The sequence below is a fragment of the Hibiscus syriacus genome, unplaced genomic scaffold, assembly GCF_006381635.1.
Source record: "Hibiscus syriacus cultivar Baekdansim isolate YM2019G1 unplaced genomic scaffold, ASM638163v2 tig00112259_pilon, whole genome shotgun sequence".
Lineage (NCBI taxonomy): Eukaryota > Viridiplantae > Streptophyta > Magnoliopsida > Malvales > Malvaceae > Hibiscus > Hibiscus syriacus.
This window is the reverse complement of record NW_024063287.1, coordinates 53,838-64,793: the sequence shown is the minus strand read 5'-3', so window position 1 is coordinate 64,793 and position 10,956 is coordinate 53,838. Positions and strand designations below refer to the sequence as shown.

Sequence of the window (10,956 nt, the reverse complement as noted above, 5' to 3'; positions counted from 1 at the left end):
TATAGCCGAATACCTCAACCTTTTTAGACTGAAATGAAGATGACGCTCCTGATGTTTTAACTTGCCATCTCTGCTATATAATATAACTCATTTTGTGCCATTTTCAAATCTTTTTATTTTATCCACTTCCTGAAAAAGATGTTAAGTTCGCAACCAACAGAAGTTCCCTGAGTCTGGGACGAAGACCTCAAATAAATTTCTGACATATATCTCTTTCAGTGAGAATTATCTCCGAGGCAAATCGAGCAAGTTTATTAAACTCACATTTATACTTGTATACAGATTTACAAACTGAATCAAATTAAAGAAATCATGCTCCATATGTGTAATAAACAACTCACTGATATATTTTTTCTAAAATATTTCTAGGAAAAACCACCAAGTGATTTGATCTAGAGGAACATGTGTCATCATGTTCGTCCACCATATATGAACTAGTCTTCATAACAGTGAAATTACTCCATTCAATCTTTCATCATCAGAATAGTGAAGACTATCCAACATTATTTTCACATAATTTAACCACATATCTACCACTAATGGGCTTGAGTTTGCTTCGCCTTTAAATTCAACAACTCTTAAACTTTTTAATTCTTTCGAAACCAATATTCTCAGAACTGAACGAGGAGGTGGAGGCATAGGAAATGAAGGTGTTGCAGCTAACTGATATCGAGCCATGATAGCCCCTAGAACTTGTAAAACATTCCCTGATCTGGAGCCGACACTCTCTGATGTGTCTGTACTCCCTATCGTTGAGGTACATACTACCTCGTTACTATTCCCTCTTGTTTGATGGATTTTCTTATGCCTTCCAAACCCGACATATAAATACAATCACAAATTTACGTTAGTAAGGAACAACATCATAAATAAATCATCATACCATACCATATCAGTAATGTCGACATCCTAGTGGCATGTAAATATTTCTGATATAACATAGGCTTGGTTTAGGCCGAGAATCAGCTAAACCTGTAGCTCTAATACCAATAAATGTAACACTCTTAACCCATATATGTCTCGATATATGAGTCAAAGATGTCACATCAACTTAAAAATATTTACTGAACTGAAATTGCCTAAAAATTTGTTTCATTTGAAAACACTCTTATTCTAACTTTAAAAATCTATTTTAAAGTATATCTCAACTTATAAGTTATTTCTTTGTTACAGGAAAATAAAATCATTTGTTGATAAGTAATTTTACTAAATCATGTTTTTCGTAAAATCTTTTAAAAACATAATAATGTAATAAATTCTTGTCATGCATAGATACCGATAAAACTAAACTAAGTAAAATAAACTAAAATAGTTCTAGTTTATTATTACATATTATTAAAAATAAATACGATAAATAGAAATCACTAACATAATTATACATGCTACTACTAGTCAAAAGAAACATCATAGATGTCTTACTGATACTGGTATTATAGGTGATCTGCAGATGATACTTGGAAGGCTCCTCATAAAACGTCTGTATCTCAATCAGACCCTACGCATAAAAATCATCACGCGCTAAGTATAACTTAATGAGGTAGTAATAATCTAAGGATAGAAAATTCTAAAAATATCATAAACATAAATAAAATAATTCAACTTAAAACATTAAACTGACAAACCAACTTATCCAAGTTAATTTCTTCACTGAGACCTGAAATTTCGTTTTAAATCATGAACTCATGAAAATTCTGATAAATCATATCTGATAAAATAAGCATATCATGCTTTCTGTCAACTGGAATTCATTCACAACTTGAATATTCATTTTCATAGCCCAATGCATTTATGAGAACATAAGATACGTGAGTAAGGTGTGCACTATGCACAACACGGTGCAAATCATAATTGATATTGAGATATGATGCACTTCAGTGCCATCAAAACCTGAATAAGCACCAACGGTGCTGGACATTGATACATGAATGTACCAAAGTTGATATGATAACATTGATACACGAATGTACCAAAGCTGATATGATAACATTGATACACGAATGTACCAAAGCTGATATGATAACATTGATACACGAATGTATCAAAGCTGATAATACTCAACTAATGGCATGCCAAGTGTACCAACAGTTCTCACTATAACACACAATGGGCTTATGTATCATAATAAATCCATCATAAAAATATCATGCTTAAGTAGTTCATACCCTAAATCATTCATAAAACTGATATAGAATATTATAAAAATATTATTTATAAACTTTATAAATTATGATGTAAATTGGAATGAGGTTGACTTATTGCAAGTCGTCCTCGATCAAAATAATTAAATAAATAACTGCACTCTCCTTTGCCTCACTACAAAACTTGTATATAATAATCCTAGTCACGAGCTTTGTCCTTTCCTTTCGATTCGTTCGGATTACTAGATTTAATGTAGTCTGACAATACCAAATTATAACACAAAAATTGTTCGAACTACATATTAATATCGTACTAATATAAGCTCATTTTAACATTTGAAAATCTATAAAATAAAATCGATAACTAAATCGATATCAACCAAACTCATAACTCCATTATAACTTCAAACTTATCGAAACAATTATGCAATTCCATAAATAATTATTTCAACATGATTCTTCAACTTTTACCAATTATAAAAATCAAACCACATATTTTAAATTCTTTATAGAATTCAACTCAACTTTTCCTTTAATTCATAATGGTCCTTCACCATTATGATAATTTTACATTAATTACTAAAATTCCAGCACTTGAATAAAATACCCAAATCAATTCTTCAATATTCAAAACATTATAAATTTCAACTCAAACTTTCCTAAACTTTCAATTTTCAACACTTAACTTTATAAATTTGTAATTCAACCTCAACTCAATATTTAATTCAAAATTCATCATACTAATAAATTTTCCAGCATTTGATAATTTACTCAAATAATACTTCTTCATTTAAGAACTTGCAAACAAGTCCCCAAAGTTTTGGAACCTTTCGAATTCCACCATCTAACCATTAAAATGATTTTTTTTTAGAATTCTTCTCAACATTTCCAATTTATTCAAAATTTTCTCTTGCCATTTAACTTCAATTCCAAGAATCCATAAATATACTCAATATTTAAACATTACTCTTCATCTTCTAATTCATTTCAACTTAAATTCTAAAATTTCCATATTCAGATAATTTGTACTACCTTTAAAGAATCAGTTTTCTGTATTGATATATACACTGGAATTTAATTCCATTTGTTCCGTTGAAAACTAGATTCGAATTCGAATCTATCCATATAAATAAATCCATCTAATTCATTATGTACAATTTATGGTGAATTTTCAAAGTTGACCGACAGAATCTGTTTTGTGCAGAATCTGCTGCTCGTTTTTCTGACATTTCCTCGGTTAAAAATTCATATATTTTTGTATACACCTTGAAATTCTTCCCCGTTTATTTTAAACAAACTATATTGATATAAGAACACAATATATAAAAATCACCTCCAAATAAATTTTATATAATTTCTGGTGAATTTACAAACTCACAGGCAGATTCGAAAATCTAAATTGTTTTCAGTAATTTGCATCCTTAGGTTCTTCATCAATTCTTACAACACTTCTAATATCAAGAATGAATCTTTAATCATAAAAATCACACTTCCCCTTCATCAATATCTTACCAACTTGAGCATGAAACATGAAGATTTCTATACTAAATGAAAGAGAGTTTCATGTAGGTTATTTTATCCTTAATAACCTAACTTAAAATTCTAGTAAAAAGAAAAATTCTCCAAACATATCTCCAATTATTAGCTTTTAAAACTATTCATTGATATTTTTTTATTCCTTTTAGGCCAAATACCAAAATTACCCTTAATAAATCTTGAAAATTACCAGATGTCATTGTATTACCTTCCATTAAAATATTATTTGGTCAAAGATGAATCAAATTGGCTTTGACTTTTGAAGTTGGCCATGTAATTTTTAAAAATTCCATTTTAGTCACTAAAATTCCATTGTTTGGTTAAATCTAAAAAGTTTCACTGTTCTGAGCCAATTTTCTCTGATATGAAATATAAAAATAATATTTGAACCATTTTATAACATCCTTCAAATTTTCGTAAAATTTCGGTTCGATCCGATTATCTTATTTCAATACCGAACTTTACCGCTTTATAGCTTTTAACACAAATCCCGTACCAAAAATATGATTCCCACTGAAATCTCTGTTTTAATCCAAACTGTTCATTTACAGGCTAAAAATATATTAATTTTAAAAATTAAAATTTTGGGTCCTAAACTTTTCAAAGTTTATACTTTAGCCACTAAACTTTCAAAACGTACATTTTTAGTCACTGGTTAAAATTTGGGGTATTACAAACTCTTTACATCCTACTTGAGACTTTAGTCAACACAATAATTCTTCTAAATTATTCGCTCGAAATAATTTTGTGAACTACAAACTTTATAGTAAGTTAGTGATTAATATAAATTTATATTATAATTAACCATATAATACAAATCATAATTAGATTAAACCATATGATAACCAATAAATTAATATTTACTTTTAACCAATCATTTTACATATAGTATCAAGTTTTTAGGACAACAAACGTAAAAAACACATAAAATATTTATTTGTTTCAATAGATTTATATGAATTACATTAATTATATACAATTATCACAAAACTCCCAACAATAATAATGTATGAGCACCCAAGATGTCACGGATGTGAGCGTTTAATATAAAAAAATTAAGAGTTATCTTTAAACATATATTACTATGTATTTACTCTATATTAATAGAAAAAATTGTCCAAGCGAACAGTTAAGAGATGCAAAATGCAAAGAGTGAGTTTCCAGCTGTGTTGTTGGGGTTGAGGGTTCCAAAACCAACCCTATATCCATGGCCAACGAAAACACACCCATCGCTAACTGACATCCCACCAAAAAACAGTTGCTCCTGTGTTATACGAACGCGGAATTTCCCCAGTCTTACCATCCATTGCATAAATCGGTCCTTCTTTATACGTCAAACCACCAAACAGGACCTCATTAGCCACCGTCACAGGCCCACTGATAGTGCCATTGCTAGGGTCGCCTGTCGACCAAAGGATCCGACCGTTGTTAGAATCCACCGCCACCCATCCGCCGGCAGTGGCGTTCCTTGTAGATGGTTTCAGAGTGAAGTTTTTACGATCGGAGTTAGCTATGTTTGTGTTAACCCTCTTTTCATCTGTGGCGGCACCCCATGTTCCGCCTCCGGCGACACCACCGGGTCCGGCTTCCTGCACAATGGCTAATTTAATCATTGAATTTTTGTACCAAGTTAACTTGGGGTCAGATACCTTACCGTAAACCATATAATATAGCCATCATCACGATCCAAAGCCCATGCAAACCCACTTTTTTGGACTGCAACGACGATGTCTTTCTCAGTTCCATTCACGTCTATGGTTAACATCGTCGGTGCTTCGCCGAAATCAGCATCGGGGTTTGGTCCCGGAGGACAATCAGGAACTCAAAGATTACTACAGGCAAAAAACCAAACATCATAGCCCCCAAGCTGATGAAACCACTTGATGTTTCCAGTGTCCATATCAAGGGCCACGAATGATTCTGAGTGATTATCAGACTCGATGCATTCATCCGAATGCGTTGGAGGAACTTGGGTTTGATTGTTTTGTCTCTCTTGGCAATCGGATATGTTTTGGGGAAACGAGTAGAGGTTCCCGGTGGCAATGTAGACGAGGCTCCTCTTGGTGTCGATTGGCGGGCTGCTGCCCCAAATGGCAGCCCCGGCGTACTCGCCTCGGTTGCCAAAGTTGTCGGGTAACATGAAGGTTTGCCACATGATTTTTCCGGTTTTTGCGTCGAGTTTGACGAAGCTTCCTCGAAAGGTGCAGCATTTGTCAAGGCTAAACACTTCTTCTAGTGAAGATGTGACAACGTAGAAATTCCTGAGTTTAAATCAAATGAACGAGACATTAATATACTAGATTTTATTACAAATGCATATACGTCTGACATTGTTGGTTTTGATCTCAAACTTTGAGAATGCATTTGTTATCTAAGGTTGCAAGAGTCAAATTATTAATCTTTCTGAACTAAAAATGTATATTGTTCGACTCAATCTAAATTATTTAAATTATTGTTTTAATAATAAGAATAATAACTTTGCAATGATTTAGTATGTTGTTCGACTCAATCTAAATTATTTAAATTATAGTTTTTTTTTTAACTTAGGTGAGCTTAGATATGGTCCAATTTTTCAAAGGATTATGAGTTCAGCCAAACTAAATAATATATAGCCTTACATTTGACTTTAGGATTGTTATTAACACATTCATCCGAATCTGCTGGTCTCATTAATATTTCTATTGTTTATACCTTAAAAGTCAGAAATGAAACAAATTATACCTAATGCAAATCTTGTTGAAAAGTGTATATATGTTGCAGGCCAAGTAAATAATAAAATAATTATGAATCTTTCAAGAAAGTAAAATCTGAATTTCCTTGTTTAAATAATAATAAAACATAGAACTATATTATATTCTATGCTGATATATCATGTTTCTATTATAATTGTCAATGTCAGGGATTTGATGATTCATATGCCGACTTTTTTCCTTTTAAAGAAGCCTATGTATTTTTTAATTATTCACCTCTTATTAGTGTCATGTTTAGCATTACCGAATCCAAAAACAAGGTTTTTTTTTCTTGGAATTTGAATGGAAAAAGTTATATAAAGAATAAAGTGGCTAACCCATTTTAGTAAGTTCCAGACATGGTGATGCAACCAGCCGGGTTTCCATCAAGCAAGGTTGACCAAACAAGCTCCCCACTGGATCGCTTCACTGCAACAATAGAAGCGGGTCCACAGATCCCAACGATGACCAAATCATCCGTAATGGCGGGCGTTGTTCTTGAAATTATCACACTAATATTGGATATAAGTCCACCCGAATTAAAGCCAGTCAACTGCTGCAAATTCTGTTTCCAAATAAGAGATCCATCGGATTTGTTCACGGCGTAGAGATATCCATCCCAACTAGGCTGTAAAAAGCTGATCCGACTTGTAAAACTGACTGAAATTAACTCGAATCAAAACTGTTTTTAACCTGCGCTGTAGCGATCCGAAACCGACTCGAGTCGAAACTGGTGTTTACCTGAATCCGAGTTGGACCTGGAAATTGTAGATCTGAACCCGACCTGCACCCGACCTGAACCCGAATTGAACAGAAAAATGATACCCGAACCCGACCTACATCCGACTGATATGAACCAGAACCCGAGATTGACCTGGTAAATAACTGGTATTACCCGACCTGTTTTCAACCTGACCTTTTTTAACCTGGTCTATAAATTATTTGACTTGTTATTGACCTGATCTAATATTTAGTTGACTTGACATTTACCTGACTTATATCATGGACGAAATTATAAGATTTTAATAAAATTATGAGTTTTTGAATTTATGATATAATTAAAAAATTAATATGATTAATTTTTAAATGTTATAATAAAATATTTATTATGATAATTACATTAATAAATATACTTATTATATAAAATTATTTAATAAAATTATTTAAATGTAAATTATATAAAACATTATTAATAAAATTATTGGCACTGAACAATGATTAAATGTAAATTAATATAGTTTAATTTATGTAAAGAAAAAATAATATTAATAATGTAAGTATTTATTATGTATTTTATATTGACGTTTTACATGATTAATACAAATAATTTTGGCATTGAAATGATAATTAATTTGATAATAATTGAATATTGGTATTGAACGTGATTAATTCTCTAAAATATGGAGAGAAAAAACTATATAGTTTAATTTTTGTAAAGAAAAATTATCTAACAATTATAACATACATAAAACATAATATAAAAGATAAATGTAAGTATTTAGTATGTCAAACGATCCAAGTCACGTAATTAAGAGTAGAAGATTAAATTATATTAAATGAAAGTAAAGAAGATTAAAGTTTTAGTATAATAGTGGGACTAAGATCAGAATTAGACCCTTGTTCTATTTTTTAATGATGATTTATCCCGGTCTACAAGGTTGTGGATGGAGAAGGGAAAACCGAAAAGTTTTTAAAATTCAAAATGGCTGAGATGGAGGAATGAAAATAATTCAAATTAGGAGTGGATGGCGCCATTACTTTATAAACAACTGTCAAGTGGCAACTGCATCTGTATGTTACTCCCATTATCTTTCACTCAATTTCTTAAAACTAAGCTTTTTAGTATTTAAATTATTAATTTTAATCTATTTAAATTTTTAATTTTTTAAATAATATCAAGGGATTTATTTATTTAAAATTGATTTTAAAAAATTAATTCTGTAAAATAAATTATATTTCTTGAAAAATATTTTCTAGAATTCATTTTACTATATTTAGATAATGTTACATAATTCATTTTTTACTTGTCGGTAATTACTAACTAATATTTAGGTTAATGTTACATATATAATTTATGTAAACTATTGTTTATATAAACTATATATGAATTATCAATTGTGTCTATACATATATCGTTTAGGGTTTTTATAAATTATATACTTTATTACTTTATATAATTTATGCATAGTGTTCCTATAAACTATATAAGTAATTTACTTTATATAGTTTCTATATATATATTTATGTATTATGTTATATATATATAGTTTATATATACTATACATAGTTTATTCATACATGTACTATAAGTTACATATATAATTTACATGTATACATATACTATAGGTTACATATATTAACTATTGTTTATAGACTATAAGTTAATGTTACATATATAATTTATATGAACTATTGTTTATATAAACTATATATGAGTTATCAATTGTGTCTATACATATATAGTTTATAAAATTTAGGGTTTAGATTTTAGGGTTCATGATCTAGGGTTTAGGTTTTATGGTTTATGATTTAGGGTTTTTATAAACTATATACTTTATTATTTTATATAGTTTATGTATAGTGTTTCTATAAACTATATATATATATATATAATCTATAGATTATTTATATTAGTTATACATACATATATATACTATATTAATATAAATTATAAACTATATATATGTATATATATATATATTATTAATATAAATTATAGTTTATAAATTATATACTTTTTATAGTTTATACATATATAGTTTATATACATAATTTATATATATAGTTAATATAAACATAATTTATATATATAGCTTATAATAATTATATAGTTTATAATATAAATATAGTTTATATATATTTTATATATAAAATATATATAGTTTATATATAAACTTATATTATATATATATATATATTTTAATTTTTTAATTTTTTAAATGAATGCAATTTACTATATTTTTCATTATTTCTTCACATTTTGCATTCATTTTGATTTAATCCTTTTGTGTTTTTTAATTTATTTCAATTTTAAGTCTTTCACTTTTATATGTATTCAATTTAGTCCTTAAATTTATATTAGCATCTTCATTTGGCCTATTGTTAGTTGTTATTTATATTTTTGTAAGTGGCCCATAACTTTTTAAATGAGTATAATTTAATTATTTTTTATATTAATTTAAACATCACATTTTAAATTTATTTCGATTTGGTCCCTTACCTATGTGTGTTATTTAATTTATATTTTAAAATTTTATTTGTAATTTTATATTTCTTCAATTTTGTCCTTAAATTTATATTTTTTACAAAATTGATCCATGAATATTTTTTTTTGTAATTTACTTGAAACCATATACAATTACAACTTGCAATTCAACAATCACGAAAGATGACAAAATAATTAATCCAAAAATAAAAACGACCCGACCTGAACTCAATCCGTATCCGGTAAACATCCGACCTGAATTTTATCTGTCAATGATGTGACCCGATATAAACGAGATCCAATTGAAGTCCACCTGAACCTGAATTAACATGATCTTTATCTGCTTCGGACCTGAACTGTTTTGACCTGAACTGACATCAATCCGAACTGAAAATGACCTGACCTGAACCTAATCTGGATTTGGTGTCAAATCAACCTGAAAATAACCCAGACTGATTTGACTTGTACCCGACCTGCCAAGATCCGACCGAATCCTATCCGATTACCTGATTTTACAGCCTTAATCCCAACTTGGGAAATAAACTGCTCCGTCGAAAACCGACGGTGTCGCCGTGATGTCCCTTCCGGCATTGAATTTCCATTTCAATCTCAGATTCGAAACTGTTTCGGGGCTTATCTTGCTTTCATCGTCGGCATATCTCCTGTTCAGTATGTCTCCACCATGGCTTAACCAACCCTACGTAAATGGATAACATAATACCATAAGATATATGCATCGTTTTATATATTATATATGTGCATGTAAAAGAGGAGGTTTTCAAACTTACATTTGAATCTGCAGAAACCAGCAAAGAAAGTAGGCACAGTAAGAGATCCAACTCCATTGAACTTGAATTATATGTTGCTTTATTAATCTGAATTTTTAAACCTGTTATATTATTTGTAGTACAGCAATATGGGAATAGAGGGGATTTAAGCACTGATATTCTGATGTTAGCTATCAAGACTATCATTTATTTACTATTTTTTAAATTGTTTTATTTATTAAAAAAGAAAATCTGACTTTACAATATGTTCTAAATCTCAACATAAAATCCAACTATATATATGAAGGAAAGTTGACTTGGAAAAATAACAGAAGACAACCATATCATCCAAATTACATTTCATCTTAATGAATTAAAAATTAAGTTGCGTCCATTGATAAAATCATCCCTTTATTCTAGTTTCTTCATGTTTAACAATGTCTCCAGTCTTTTAATAAAACCTCATGTTATATGTATAAACAACAAATTACTTTAGAAGAACATATTTTTACCAAGTGATTAAGTTAGCCGACTTACAATTTATCATATATATATATATATATATATATATATATATATAT

The 10,956-nt window shown here is 29.3% G+C and overlaps 1 pseudogene; it reads right to left on the bottom strand.

Moving 5' to 3' along the window:
- Positions 1-4,803: 4,803 nt before the first annotated feature.
- On the bottom strand, positions 4,804-10,474 carry LOC120176856 (annotated as a pseudogene).
- Between the last annotated feature and the right edge of the window lie 482 nt (positions 10,475-10,956).